At 33.0% G+C, this 16644-nt stretch overlaps 1 protein-coding gene across 27 annotated transcripts in view; it reads left to right on the top strand.

The window, feature by feature from the left end:
- The window catches only part of ATP8B (ATPase phospholipid transporting 8B), a 620401-nt gene that overhangs the window by 533399 nt on the left and 70358 nt on the right, over window positions 1–16644 (top strand). The window lies entirely within an intron of this gene.

The following is a 16644-nucleotide window of genomic DNA, read 5'->3' as shown; positions in this document are numbered from 1 at the left end:
AATCTGGCATACAGTTTCCTCTTTAAAGTCCACTACATAAGTAGACCCTACTTACCTATTGTATGGAATGGGACAAATTTTAAAGCATAAATTGTTAAAACAAAGAAAATCTAACTTAACTATCAGTATTTTAGATACTGGTATGAATTAATAAATAAGGGTCTTAGAGTGAGAATTAATGACTCAGCCCTCCAGAACCTCTTTTCAAGTTCTTTTTACCATCATGCTTCATAGAAAGACACAAAAACTTGATGCTGTACACTGTTTGGGTATACAGTACATAGTGAAAATAAGGCCATCAGTGCAATGCAGCTAATTTATGACCTTTATAAATACCATGCAATGAAACATTGATCATCTGTGATGAAAAGCAAGTCAAGCATTTCACCAGGTTACTCATCAAAGGAATGATGAGCTTACCAGTTGCTATTCTCTCTGAAGTATTTAACTTCTTAACTTATGAGTACAGTACACAGTTTTCAGGTATTGTCTTTCATGTTGAGTTTGAATTTTATGTAGAAGTTACTTCTCTTTAAAACAGATTTGATTCATTCACAGCCAATTTTTGAATAGTGCTGGTTCTAATGCTTGTAATGAATATGGAGTAGATATTTAGCATCCATAGTGTTAGAATTCATGTAAGTAAATTATTACTTATATATATTTCAATCTTTCATTGCTTAAGTTCTGTTACATAACTGCTTTCTCATGTTAGAAAATATTTTTATTAGGAAAATCAAAGATTGATGTTATTTTACAGTGTATGCTGCTTTACTTTTGGGTTTGTTTTAAATCTTTTGTTAGATTTTTCAAGATTAGTTCCTACTCCCTATTGAATATTTCTTATTCTTTAGGTACACTTGAGGTACCAATACCATTTGTCTAAAAAAGTTTAGGGCATATTGATCTTTAGGCTTGCTTTGGACCAGCTAAATTAAACTTGTTCATAAGTGTTGGTCTGTTGCTGTACACCAACATGGGAATGTTGTGACACAAAGCTTGTATGATTCCTAAAGTATTCTTTCCTGATTAAGTGTATTTTGGTCATTAAGAAGGCATAATGCATAAAAACAGATCTGTTCCATTTGAAATAGTTGCAGATCTTTCCTTTTGGTAAAAGAACTGGGGATGATTTTATAAGTGGTCCTTTCTTGTATTGAACTAAGGTCAGCAGTCTCAGGTACAAATTGAGTGACTTTCATCCAAAATGCAATGGAAGAGTAAAATATCCTTTGTCCTCACTCAGGCATATTTCCTCCAGGTTTTTTGTTATTTTTGATGAATGTATTTCAGTTCTAGGTAGAAGATAGCAAGAAATTAACTATTTGTGTGCCCCTGCAAACAGCTATACATTCCCCCACATTGCTCTTCTGAGTATAGCATTGAAATCTTTTACAAATTACGTGAAAACTCCATAGTAAGCTGGAATTGTCAGCAAATGATTTATATTTTCTTTTTCATTGTTCTCAGATTTTTCAATGACTATCTATTCAGGTCATTTTTTTTTTTTTTTTGCCATTTAGTCATAGTTACTGGTAATGGAGAATAGCTATAGGTATATTGTACAAGGAGAGATTTATACTATTTAATAAAATGGTATCTCCCTTTCACTGGATTACTGAAAGTCTGTGTCAGCAATTCTTTTGTGGTGTGATTTAACATTGGTTTCATATTTTCCAACCACTAAAGTGTTTCAGTAAAATCAGCTTTCCCCCAATTGTATGCATAATGCATCAAGATGGTAATTCCTATTTTTATTTATCATAAATAATTCATATATACAGTATTACATGTGAAAAACTACATACAAATTTTCAATTTACAAACTTTTGAAGCTGCAGGAATTGATGTCTGTTTGTTTAAATAAGTGCAAAATTGAGAAATTGTGCTGGAATTTCAAATGGGGCAGCAGCAAGTAAGTTTCATTCATGTCTCTTGCTGCTTGGCAGCATGCTGTAACCCATGCTTTGATTAAACAATTTTTTCATGAACTCGCAGTTGTTACAAAGCATCAGAAACCTATAACAGAAATAGAATAACTTAAAAGTATTTTTATCAGACTTGAAGCGAGTTTACAAAAAGTGTCTGTATAAATATGAGAGGGGTGCATATTTTCAATTGCTGGATAGTGGTAAACAGTGAGATCATATGATGGAAAACAATGAAAATAATAAAAAAGAACTGTCAGTTGTTGGTTGTTAAAATGTACCCAAAATCAATAACAAATAATACAGTAACTTTTGAATGAATTTTCTACTGATATCTAACCAGTTTACATGAAAATGTTGTTTATTCTCAATAGTTCAAAAGCAGTAAAAAGAGGTTATCTGATGGAAACCAGTGGAAATAAAAAAAGAACTCTTAAGTTGTTTTATGTGAAAACGTACCACAAATCAGTAAATTATAATAAAACTTATAAAAGCATTTTCTTTTGTATGTAGATGTTCTCTATAGACTTTGATGGTTTAGGGGGATTGAGGGAAGGAGGGTCATTATTAGTTAGAGGACTAACTGTATTGACTTTTGGAGCTGAGACGTTTCCTTTTAAGAAAATGGGACTTCTGACATCTCTTTATGTCTACCTGGTTGAAAGTTTATTTCTTCTATGCATGATCAAAACATTTGTCATCAACTGTTGATTCAATTCACGTTTATGCCATGGAAATGCATCGCACTGCAATGTTATTATTTTACTATTTGTACTGTGCAAGTATAAATGACAAATATTTCATGATGATGGTTGGATGTCTTATATTAATATTGATATTTGATTTACTTTAACTGTATAAGAAGCATGAAAAACTAGAATGCAAGTTATTTTATAAGAAAATAATGAATGTAAGGAAATTTTCAAACAAGTTTTTTTTTAAAGAAAACATTGGACTTGTGTGTGAGCACGTTTCATATCTTTACAGAATCCAAAAAGATATTAAAGCTTAGAGGAAACAAATGTTTTAAAGACTATTTAAAGAAAATATAAGACTGTTAGTTTCATGTGCTAGTTTTTGTATAAAAGAAATAATTTATGCTTTGTTCCTTCAATGCACCTGTAAACCATAGTTCTTGTTGTTTGTTGCTTTCTCAGTAGGAGTCACCAATGCTAAGTGCAGGCAGTTTTTTCGTAGAAGAAAATACTAAGTAAAGTAAAAGTACAGGAGCACTTTTCTTAACTGGATGCTAATAGAATCTGGGATGTCCAATTTTTACAAAAATCCATTATCAGATTATTTTTCATGGATATCTAGACCTTAGTACAGTAATTGGTTGGTTACAAAGTGGTTATAGCATTGTAAGATATTTTAGACTTATGCTGTACTGATGTTAATATTAACATAGTAACTATTTTAAACATAATGAAATTCCGTGAGTTATCTATATAGGCTATGCTGAATTCTTTTTGTAATCAGTGCCAAATTTTGAAAGTACAGTAATTCTAACTTTGAGTCCCATGTTTTAAACATACACTCACATTTTTATGTCGTAGTACTCTATATTATTTAAGTGCATTTCTCTAAGTAATGAAAATTTGCAAGGACATTCATTCCACATATGCTGAAGTTATAGCAAAATTGCTCAAGTATGGGTTTGTTAAAGTGAGGTGCTACTTATTTTGCTTTATGGATATTCATTTCTTCTATGATATCAGTTTCTTGGAAAGATTATAATTGGTATATATGTAAAGTTCAAATAAATTTCTGATTTTATCTGAAGATAATGTGTTATACAGTATGAAGTAAATTCCATAAAGTGAAAAATGTAAGAACAGCTAAGTATTGACATTTTAAGTAGATTCATTAGAAACATACTCAGTAGATAGTGCCTTGGAGGTGTTATTGTGCTGTTTCAAGAATTGTTTTATGACCGCTAATGAGTTTTGTTTGTTGCAGATTTGTATTTTATGACACCTGTGTGTAATTTGGAATTTGAAGGCTGTAAATAGTATGTATTTAAAAGCACAACAAGGCATATTTGAGCTTCTTCTGTAGCAATTAGCTTCAAAGAAATGTATATAATGCAATGTCATAGTATACGGTTCCAGTGTTCTATGATTCTTCTGTAACTATGCTATACAGTTACTAAAGTAAACTCTAGTTTCTTGTGTATTATATAAAGCACGTATACTGAAATCAACTTAAATATTGTATAATTACTCTAATAATGTAACATAAAAGGGAATCCATGGCCAAGATGTTGTAAAAGCATAACATTTTTTTTTTTTATTTTAATGTAGACACTTTCATCTCAGGCCAGATTTTTTCTTAACACTGTACATATGAGGTTCAAGTTGCATGAATGTCTGCGTATTTATTTCACCTCAGCACCGCTGTACTTTATTATAACCATATCATTAAACAAAACACTGGTCCACCCTGTAGAAGTTATGGTTTTGACTTTCTGTTCTGGTTAAACTACCTGATACTGATGCCAATGTCAGTCAAGTTACTTCAGTAGAACAAATACCTGTGTCATCTTCTTAGGCAATTCCCCTTATAGTTTGTCGGTTGGTCTTCACTTACAGCTTAGCTCGTGTTGGTAATACATTGTTAGCTTTGCAGTATTTAATTATTCTTATTCTTCATCTTTGCAGTTAGGAGGAAGATTATGAGTCATGGAATTAAAGTTGTAGCTTAAAAATTGATGATTTATTACAAACTATAAGATTGGTTGATTGATTATATCTTTTAAAACTGGCTTCACAACATCTAGGTTATTGACACCATAATAAATTTAAATAGAAAACTAAAAATAAGTAAGTTTAAAAAGAATTTCATACAAAAATATCTAAAAATATATGTACATAATCATATTATCAGTACTTACATATACTTTATAAGTATAATTTAAATTTTGTTGAGGAGGCCTGCCTCCCACACAAAGCCATAAAACTGCCCTATGTTATAATCCTTTCCGAGGATTGTAGTTAGAATAAAATGACTTTCTGTGTCACAACCCTAGGACAGGAACCTAAGTTTCAAATTCCCAAAGCTGGGACACTTGGCCAGCAAATGTCTTACAGTCAAGGGCATGATACGGACATCACAAAATGGAGGATTTTCACGGGACATCAAGAACCCATGAGTGAGTCTTGTAAGTCCAATCCTCAATCTGCATAACATTGTTTCTTGTCATCTTGGCTATAAAGATATGACTGAGGAGACACTGATGACATAATACTGCGCCTTTTTTTTATTTGTTGCAATATTTTCCCATTGGGACTGCCAACTCTCTTTAATTTTCTGACCCACTAGAGGATATAAATCCTGATACAGCAGTAGGCATGTTCTGGGTTCTGGGGAGCTGACTGCTGACTTTGTGAGTTGGTCAGCTTTCTCATTCCCAACCACCCCAACAAGGAAAGGCACCCAACAAAAATTTACTTCTTTCCCTCTTCTTTTCACTAAAAGCAGCCATTCCAATATATCTAAAATCAGAGGGTTTAAAGAGTTAAAAGATTCCATTGACTGAAGAATGCTTCTTGAGTCACAATATATAATAAAACTATTTCCATTATGAATTAAAATTTCCTTTAAAGCCTTTAAAATTGCATATAGCGCTGTTGTAAAAGTAGATGCAACAGATGATAATTTCCCTCTTCTTTCAACATCAAGGAAGCCCACTCCAAAGCCGACGCCAGCATCTGACTTTGAGCCATCCGTGAAAACTGCAGTGGCGTTATCATGTTGCAAGGAATCTTCTAAAAATATTGACCGCATGGCCTTACTGTGCAATTGTGTCTTGGTAAAATGAAAATATCTATAAAATATTACCTCTGGAAGGTTCCAGGGTGGCTATCTGAATATCTTCCTGGTAAAATATCCATCCTTGGCATGTTTAATTCCTGGACAATAAAATTTACTCCAAAAGCAAATGGTTGAGGTTGCTTGGGGTGATTTTCATAAAATTGCCGATGCCTTTCATTTCTCATAAAAATGCTGGTTAAAGACTTAGGGAGCCTCTGAAATCTGTACCAGCTCCGAACCAGCAGACACTGGCAATGAAGATGTAGAAGCATCCTGCCAGCATCCACAAGCATGCTCTCAGTGGGAGATGATTTAAATGCCCCTGTGCACAATCTTACTCCTCCGCGATGAATGGAATTGAGCATTTTAAGGGTATTTGGCTTTGCAGAAGTGTATACTTCACACCCATAAGTTAATTTTGAAAAGACTAAGGCTTTATACAATCTCAACATCTGAGTTCAGTCTGCACCCCACGAAGTGTGAGACAACCTTTCAGCACATTGATTGCTTTCAAGCATATTATCTTAATATATTTCAGATGTGGAATCCAGGTCAGCTTGCTATCAAAAATCAACCCAAGAAACCTTGTTTCACCAACACATGGAATTCTCTGCCTATGTATGAACAAATATGGATCAGGATGGAATCCTCTTATACGGCAAAAGTGCATGGGTACTGTTTTACTAGTAGAAAATCTAAAACTATTCATCTCAGCCCACTTTTCTATATTATCAATGCAGAGCTGAAGGTGGCGTTCAGCCACTGCCATCCTTGTTGCTGGAAAGGATATCAAAAGGTTGCCAACAAAAAGGGTATATGTTATCTGGGGGAAATTGTGCTGGAAACCCATTGATTGCTAAGGCAAACAAGGTTACACTTAAAACACTTCTCTGAGGTACTCCTTCTTCTTGATTGAATACATCTGACATTGTTGCTCCAACTTGAGCCTGAAATAATCTATTTTTTAAAAAATCCTTAATAACGAGGGGCAAATTGCCTCTCAGGTTACATTCATAAAGGGCCCTCAAAATGTCATATCTCCATGTTGTATCATAAGCCTTCTCTAGATCAAAGAAAACAGTGACATGATGCTGCTTGTTAGCAAAAGCTTCACATATTGAAGATTCCATTCGAACCAATACATCAGTTGTGGAGTGCACACTTCAAAAACCACACTGAGCAGGCGAGAGATATTTATCACATTCCAAGTACTGCATCAAACGTGTGTTCACCATTTTTTTTATGATCATACACAAACATGCTGTCAGTGCAATAGGATGGTAATTTTCTGTCTTGAATGGGTCTTTTCCTGGTCTCACAAATGGTAGTAATTTTAACGTCTCCCAAAGCTTAGAGAAGATATGTTCTCGGTAAATTCTGTTAATAAGGCTTAATATGAAAAGTCTGGTATTTTCAGGGGTATGCTTAATCATTGAATATGTTATATCATTCAGTCCAGGAGCTGATTCATTACATTTATTCAAGGCTGATTCAAATTCTCTCATAGTAAAAGGTACATTGTATTGTTCATTTCTTGGTGTATTAAAATCAATTTTGACCTGCTACATTGAACTGAATAGGGTCTGTCATCATTTTTCTTTGCAACATTAGCACAATGATTAGCAAACTCATTTGCCACTAACTGGGCGTCTGCTACCTCACAACCATTGATCTTGATAACTGGAGGTTGACAAGGAGTAAACTTGCCTGCTATTTTTCTAACTTTTCCAAACAAAATTCTGAGGTGTTTTCGAATTTAGTGAATATATGAAAATTGTCCAAGATTCCTTTCGTGCTTTTTTAATTTCAATGCAAAAATGAGCTCTTGCTTTTTGAAATTCAATATGGTAATACTCACATTTTCATCTGCGGTATCTGGTGAAAGCAGACCTCATAGTTCTATGAGTTTTCTGGCATTTACGAGTCCACCAGGAACAAGATACAAGGCCTCTAACTGGATAGGCAAGCTGAGTCAGGATAATGTATTCTTTGTGTAAGCAGCTCACGGAAAACAAAATTGTGACATTTTAATACAGTTGTTACTTTTAATTAGACTGTTCAAATGAATTTATACTAAATACTGTATTAAAACCATCAAATATTATATAAACCATTATGCCAAGCATACAAGGTGATTGATGTAAGAGTGGCCTTATCAACTTTTTTTTCTTTAAAAACATCATTTGCACTCTCAAGTGTTCAGCATCTTCCACCTACTACAGATGTTAAGTTGATTACTTTCTTAAAGTATTCTCAAACTTACAATAATGAATACAAATGCTGTACCTGCAATTTTGAAATGTTCAGAGAGATTACAGTACAGTATTAGGTAAAATGCAAAAGATGCAGTAACTCATTTAATAATGCAGCTATGTTGCCAATAGGATCTTGAAGAGGCTTGATTCAGAATTAATACAAGTAAATATAATTTGGGTGAGTATTAAGGTGAAGAAAAACAGATATAAAAGACAACCAAGTTGCATTTCTAGACTTTTAGGGCATGACTGAAGGGTTAGTTCTTAAATGAGAGACAGCTGGATAGAAAGAGAAGAAAAGGAACAGATGAAAAGCAAAAGGAAGGAACCAATGCCCTTGGGCCCAAGGGACAATGCAAAGAACCTTCAGTACCATCTAAGGTGCCAGGCAAGGCTCATGGTAAGCAACACTCAATATTGTGCACAAGCAGACAAGATATTCATCATGTACGTATGGTGAATAATTCAGCATATTTTACTTTTATTATTGTATTGCAACACTGCAAAATAATTAGCTTAGTTGACAGAAATCACTGACCAAATTAAAAACATTTATACTGTGTACATGTTAATTAATTTATAGCATTACATTGCGGGTAAAGTTATACTTAGACAAGAGTGTGAAGGTATCTGCCTTGCTTTTGAATTGTTTAGAGCTTCGGTTTTCTTCAGTCTCTCAAATTATGTGCTGTATGCAATTTTATTTCATGCATTGTTGTCATATTATCTTATTATAATTTATGAACATAGTAAACATGCACCATTTGCATTCTGCTAATGTTTACCTTCTTAAAATTACATAGCAAACATGCACCATTTGCATTCTGCTAATGTTTACATTCTTAAAATCATCAGCTGATTGCATTTTACCATCATCACAGCCATTAGTTGCTAATTGGAACGCATTTCAGAGATTTTTTTATGTGTAAATTATCACTACTGGGTTTAAAAATGTAACTTACTTTATTTATAAATGCAGTAAGTTAAATGAAGTAAAGGTGTGGTTTTGCCAGTATCGGATGTTGATATTGGCTCTTCCAAAACATTTTGTGGCCTGCACATTTCGTTTTTTTCAGTCACAGGTACAACCATAAATTTAGTGGCATACTTTCGTAATACTTTCCTCTCCATTGAGTGAAGGATGAATAAAGATTTATTTTATTCTTATTCATGGAAGTCACTGTTGAAAATCGGCAAATTTTTAAAAGTCAACAATGGTAATGCAACCCTTAATAAACATGTTCGTTACATTAACTGACATCAGCAAACAGCTGTTTCTCAATTTGACTGTTTATGTCAGTACTTTCTGTTGTTTATACCAGTGTCTTGCTTGCAGTAGTAATTGGTTGTTAATTATAAGAAATAGTGATGAATTCTTAGACACGTCACAATGTTGGTAAACCTGATTTAATGTATGAAGACTTGTAGAACTTTGGCTTCTAAGCCTATATATTAGTTAAAAGCTAACTCGGATGTAACATGCATCATCAATGGTATTTACTGAAACTGAGACAGGCATAGAAAGCCCAGCCTAGGGTAATCTACTAACAATGCATCTCGCACTATACATGATGTAAATGATGAAATCATGTTTTGGATGAAATTTTAATGATCACATGATACACAAGATCAAAAGATGTATGAGTACACAGACACTACCCTATTTACGAACTTTCAACTATCAGAGATCTGAACAGATAGAGTCGCAAGTTAAAACTGTGTTCAGAGCACTCCCCTTTGCCACTCATAAGTTCAAATTTTACTTTGGGTGCCTATTCTGCTAGTAAGAATTTGTGAAAAGAACAGAACATGAGGAGTAAGAAGAAGCTGTTCCTGTAACCCCTTCCTGATTATCCTGAATGTTCTTGTGATTAGCCTAACTACCATGTATTCTTCGTACAGTTACGAGAATAGTTGTTCATACTCTTACCCTTAAGGGACGGGATAAATATATATAGCACACCCCAGACCGGGCAAACTTTAAGGTTGGCCAATTTAAGAAAAAAATATTTAAGGGGAAAGAGAAAGATATGCAAATGCACATGGTGCAAGAAAAAAAAAATCCTAAAAATTTCTCTGCACCTTCCACGAGAAGCTGAAAGTGAATACAGTATTTACAACCTCATGAAAATATGCTAATTTTACAAAGTTATACATGTTTTTTCTAATAAATTATTGTATTTTATATTTTGTAAAATTATAATTACAGCTCACACAATGTCATAACAGGTGAGAACTAAAATCAGTAACAAATTCCAGGTATAGCGATTGTAAAATATTTACGAGATTTACTGAGAGGGAGGGGAGCAGTAACTTTTTGTGAGGTATAAATGTTTTTTCTAATATTTCTTTGCACTTTTCATTGTAAAATTACAATTATAGCTGGCATACTATCATGAAATACAAGAACTAAAACCAGCAGCAATCCCTGGGCATATTTATGAACAAATAATAAAACGATGTCATGGGATAGAGAGGTGCAATACATTCCCCCATCAAGTCTCCAGGCATACTGATCCCCCTATGTCCCATGCTGAGCTACACATTTGCCATAAGTCATTTATCAATCGTTAAAGTGATATGAACATCTTTCCCGCTAAATTCGTCCAAATCGTATGGCACGTAATATTAATACTCATATGAGTTAGCCCGTCCATCACTCAAAACCTTTATAGATACCCATATGTTGATTTGGTTCCTTTCCCAGCCAAGTACCGATAACTGAAAATCATTGTTACCCTGAACATCTCGGTAATTATGGGTAATAAATAGCGTTTACGATGTCATAAGTGCCGATAAATGCTTAATGGCACTGTTAACCGTTATTGGCACCGATAAACTGCTTAAATATATATATATATATATATATATATATATATATATATATATATATATATATATATATATATATATATATATATATATATATATATATATATATATATATATATATATATATATATATATATATATATATATATATATATATATATATATAATGTGTGTATGTGTATACACACACATGCATATATATATATATATATATATATATATATATATATATATATATATATATATATATATATATATATATATATATATATATACACAGGCAGTCCCGGTTAACGGCGGGACTCAGTTAACAGTGGTGCGGTTTTATGGGGCTTGTCTAGCGACGAAAATCGGTAATTTTCGGCGCTGAAAATCACCTATTTCCGCTTATCGGCACCGATAATTGGGTATTGGCGCGTGATACATACCTAACAAAGGTGCCGATTACCGAAAATCAGCACTTTTCGGCGCTGATAACCCCCGAAAAACGCTGATTTTCGGTTATCATCACACCCTCAGAAACGGAACCCCGCCCGATAACTGGGGCTATATATATATATATATATATATATATATATATATATATATATATATATATATATATATTATATATAGAGTTTCTAAGATGTGGTTACTAGTAACTCGAACAATAGAGGATGGTTGAAGGAGGAAGTACATCTCAGGTGGTCCTTAAAATACATTTATTGCGACGTTTCAAAACACAAAGGTTTCATAACAATAAAATTAACATTAAAAGTGCTAAAATATAAATACAAGACATAATACATTATAAAATGAGCAAAATAAAACTAGTTGTAGCAGAACCAACCATCAAGAAAGGAAGGAAGGATGAAAGTCAGAAGGAACAAACCAGAGATGACTGACAACAGCTCACGTAAGGTGAAGAGTTGTCGAGGAAGACTGCGTGCTCAATTGAGGAACAAGTTGTTTAATAAACAAGGACTCCTGGATTGTCAATAGTTTGCCATTCGGTGGCCATCCCAATATTTCAAAATCTTTGTATTGTATATTATGTTTGCATATATTAGCATGTTGCCAGATGTTGGAAAATTCAGGATTAGCAAGTTTGCTACCTGTTTGATAGCTAATGCCCTTATGGCAGTCAATTCTGACCCTTAGTAACCTCTGTGTGGATCCCATGTAGGTCCCTAGATTACGTCTAGGGCAACTGAACTTGTACACAACACATGAGGTCATCAAAGGGTCAAGATTATCCTTGAATTTAAACAAACTACCCAAAGTAAGTGGATTTGTCAGGATGATATTAAATTTAATAGCTGGTATACAGTAAACCCCGTATTTGCGGGGGATGCTTACCATAACCCCCCTCCCGCGAACTGCTAAAATCCATGAATACTTAAAACCCTTGTAATAACACCTAGAACTGTCTATTTTAATAGTTTAAACAAAAAAAAAAACTCAAAAAATGCTTATACCCGAGTATTTTAATAGTTTTATCACAAAAAGTGCATTTATTTATGAAAATATGAGAATACAGTAATTAGTGAGTATTTCTAAGTGAAAAATACCGTGAATGGGCGAATTTTCCTATAATAAAGGGTATATATGTTCCACAGAGAAATCTGCAAATAGGTGAGTCCGCAAACAGTGAGACCGTGAATACGGGGGGTTTACTATATAATTAAATATGAGTTTTCTTAGTGCATCATAGAATTTTTGTCATGAATCAAAGGTACATTTGCATAAAACGGAAGCGTAGGCACATTAGGTAAGGAGACTTTTGGAATAAAAATGTTATTAAGAGGTTACAGACATACCTGTGAAAAAGTGTGGTGGGAAAATAATTACCTGAAAAATGTTGATGTAAGAAGTGGATTTCTTCGTGAAAAAACTCCCAATTAGATGTCAATGAGAAGGCACGATGAAGTAATGTCGATAAAGAGTTTTAATTTAAAGCCGTAAAAACAGTGACTATAATGTTTATTTTATTATTTTTTGTCTTTATAGCTTGAAAATGAAACATTTGTGTTTTGAAATGTCGCAATAAATATATCTTAAGGACCACCAGAGATGTACTTCCTTCTTCAACTGTCATCTATATATATATATATAATATATATATATATATATATATATATATATATATATATATATATATATAATATATATATATATATATATATATATATATATATATATATATATAATATATATATATATATATACACAGTAGAACTTCGGTCCTCGACGCTAATTCGTTCCAGAAGAAGTGTCGAGATTCGATTTTGTCGAATTCTGAGTTAATTTCTCCCATAAGAAATAACTGAAAATGGATTAATCCATTCCTGACCACCAGTCATTACCCCAACCTTGCCTTTTTATACAAAACTTTACACAAATTACAATTAAATAAGTTCAGAGTTGAATAACTTACCATATCAGAAGCAATTTTTACATTTTTAAATATGCTTACTGTATCAAAAAACTGAGTGCCATAGGCTAGGCTAGGTAGCCTATAGGCACTACCAGAATGTACTGCAACAGGTACACATGAAAACTGTTGTTAATAATGATAACATTGAAAAACAAGCCAGATTATCACATTAAATTAATAATACAGTATTTATAAACTGAATTACTGTATGTCTGGTAACATAAAATTAAGAAAAATTTCCTAAATTACATCGGAACTCGGCAGCTTGTGGCAGATATAAACAAATCAGAGCGCCGCCCTAGTGGTGTATCGCGGTACTAATTACATAAACATTCAATGTTTATGGGAAATTTCATACAGAGTCTACTGAAATAGTGTACAAAATCACTGTAAAACATCTTTCAGTAAATATTTACTGAAAGATGTTTTACAGTGATTACTGAAAGATGTTTTACAGTGATTTTGTACACTATTCCAGTAGACTCTGTATGAAATCTACCATAAGTATTGAATGTTTATGTAATTAGTAACGCGATACACCACCAGGGCGGCGCTCTGGTTTGTTTATATCTGCCACAAGCTGCCGAGTTCCAACGTAATTTAGGAAATTTTTCTTAATTTTATGATAACAGACATACAGTAATTCGGCTTATAAATACTGTATTATTAATTTAATGTTATAATCTGGCTTGTTTTTCAACAGCAGCAGCAGCAGCAGCATGTGTGGGCTTTAAATGCTTTTAAATAAGCATGGGAAGAACGCCACCAACAACGCCAACTAGCGGCAGCCACTTGAAACTTTTTTTTTCTACAAACATCATATGATTCATCGGGTCGGATTCGGTTTGTTGTTTGAGCTCCGACATAAAATTTACTCAACATTTCGTGTTGAAATCTGATTAGTCGAGTTCTAGTACAGTCGAGGACCGAGGTTCTACTGTGTATATATATATATATATATATATATATATATATATATATATATATATATATATAATGTGTGTGTATATATTTATATATATATATTATATATATATATATATATAGATATGTATATATGTATAGATATGTGTATGTATATATATATATATATATATATATATATATATATATATATATATATATATATATATATAGAGAGAGAGAGAGAGAGAGAGAGAGAGAGAGAAGAGGCAGTGCCCTCTTACTAATGACATTGGTTAATGGTGTTTTGGTTTTACGATGCTTGGTTAACAACGTTGTTAAACAGATTTTTAATGCCGGTAAGTGGTTTATTGGTGTCGATAACCAGTATTGGCACCGTTAATCTGCTTATCGGCTCTTACGACATCTGAAATGCCATTTATTACCAAAATTATTGTGATATTCCAGTTACCAATGATTTTTGGTTACTGCCTCTTGGCCGTGAATGGAACCCCGCCATTAACCAGGGACTGCCTGTGTATGTATATACATACATACATATATATATATATATATAATATATATATTTATACGGTCCAACCTCAAAAATCTGGCATTTTGTGGTCTGGCAACTCCCATGCTCCTTAATTTTTTGATTCAGCCGCCATTAGCTCTTGAGCAGCTATAAGGGCGGTGCCACACGTTCAGTTTTTGGATTTTTGTGATTTCGGAACTGAAGCGTGCTCCATAACCACAGAAGCACTGTTTATTTCTAATGGAAGCATTCTGTGAAACTCAAAATATACAGCATACAAAGAACCATAATTTGCATAACACACTACCCTACTTATGAACGAGTTACATTCTGAACAGCCATTTGTATCTTGATATGTTTGTAAGTTGGCTTTTAATATGTGGTGCATAATTTTTCTTGGTTTACATTCTAATTTTGCTCTGGGCACCTGTTCTGCTAGTAAGAACTTTTGCAAAGAACATGAGGAAGAAGAACCTGTTCCTTTAACCCTTTCCCTGATTATCCAGATTATTCTCCTGATTAATTACCATTAAATTCTTACAATCACGAGAATATTTGTTCATACTCTTAAAATATTCATACTTATTTCTATCTTCCCAATTTAACTCGGTCTGTGATGAATAACCATGTTTGGTATTTCCCATTTTCTATAGTATTTTATTTTGAATCATGCAGTATTATAAGGAATTACTTTGGTTGCTAGAAAGGTACAAAGAATACTAAGTTTTGAAAGTTGCTTTAACCTAAATTTTCTTTTTTTTTTTTTACCTTTCTAACATCCAAAATAATTCCTTTTAATAATACTGCAGGATTTTTAAAAATATACTATATATAGAAAATGGGAAAAGTGGAAAGAAACATTAGGAAAACATGTATACCTCACAAAAGTTACTGCATCTCCCCATCTCAGTAAATCTTGAAGTATTTTACAACAAATATACTCAGAATTTGTTACTGATTGTAGTTCTTATCTGTTATGGTATTGTGTGAGCTGTAATTATAATTTTTAAAAAATCAAATAAATTATTAGGAAAAAACATGTATAACCTGGTAAAATTAGCATATTTCTATGAGTGTCTTGTAAAAGAGGCCCCACATGGGGTTGTAAATAGTTACTTTCAACTTCCTGTGGAAGGTAGGAAAAATTTTTTAGAATTTATTTTCTTACGCCATGTGCATTTGCATACTTATTCTTTCCATTGAAGTCTTTTTATCTTACATTGGCCAACCTTAAAGATTGCCTGGTCTAGGGGTGTATTTAATGTGTATTTAGCCCTCCCGTAAGGGTTAAATGCTATAGAAAACCGAACTGCTTGACAGACAAACAAAATTTTGCACGCATCCCTTATGTCACCCTAGGAAGGTTTATAACCCAAAATGAAACCTCTACCCATGACAGACATACAAACACAGACAAAAATTAAATTTTTGTTTTTACCAGTGCTGTCCGCCTTTTCCTTAGTAACTTTATGGGAGTCACCTGTAGCTTGGGCGGAAAACCACTACCTTTTCTGTTGGTGACGTCATTCAATTCCTCCAACAGCAAACTCTATAATAAAAAAAATTAAACAGATGTGTTTGATTGTATTAGAATTGCTTCCATCATAAGATCATTTTTTTATCAAAATTTACATGAATTTTAATCATAATTTATGATAATTATTAATATAATTGTTAATTACCTCAATAAAATCAACATTGGAAATCTATATCGGTAATTTCTGTAAGAGTTTCGATTTTCGCAGCCGAGAACGACTTCCCCATCCCCGTATACACAGTAGCTGATGGCTAAGCCCAGCGTCAACATATATGGTATTTCCTTTTTTTTATTTGTTCAAATGCAAATATCCTGATTAATTCATTCACTTCTTCGTTTTTACCTTTGGAATTTTCTATAGCGACTGCTTCATGATGATACGATGACATTTCATTATAAAATTGACTTTAAATGAGGTTTGAAAT

The sequence above is a fragment of the Macrobrachium rosenbergii genome, chromosome 10 (genome assembly GCF_040412425.1).
Source record: "Macrobrachium rosenbergii isolate ZJJX-2024 chromosome 10, ASM4041242v1, whole genome shotgun sequence".
NCBI classification, from domain to species: domain Eukaryota; kingdom Metazoa; phylum Arthropoda; class Malacostraca; order Decapoda; family Palaemonidae; genus Macrobrachium; species Macrobrachium rosenbergii.
This window is presented reverse-complemented; position numbering and strand designations above follow the sequence as displayed.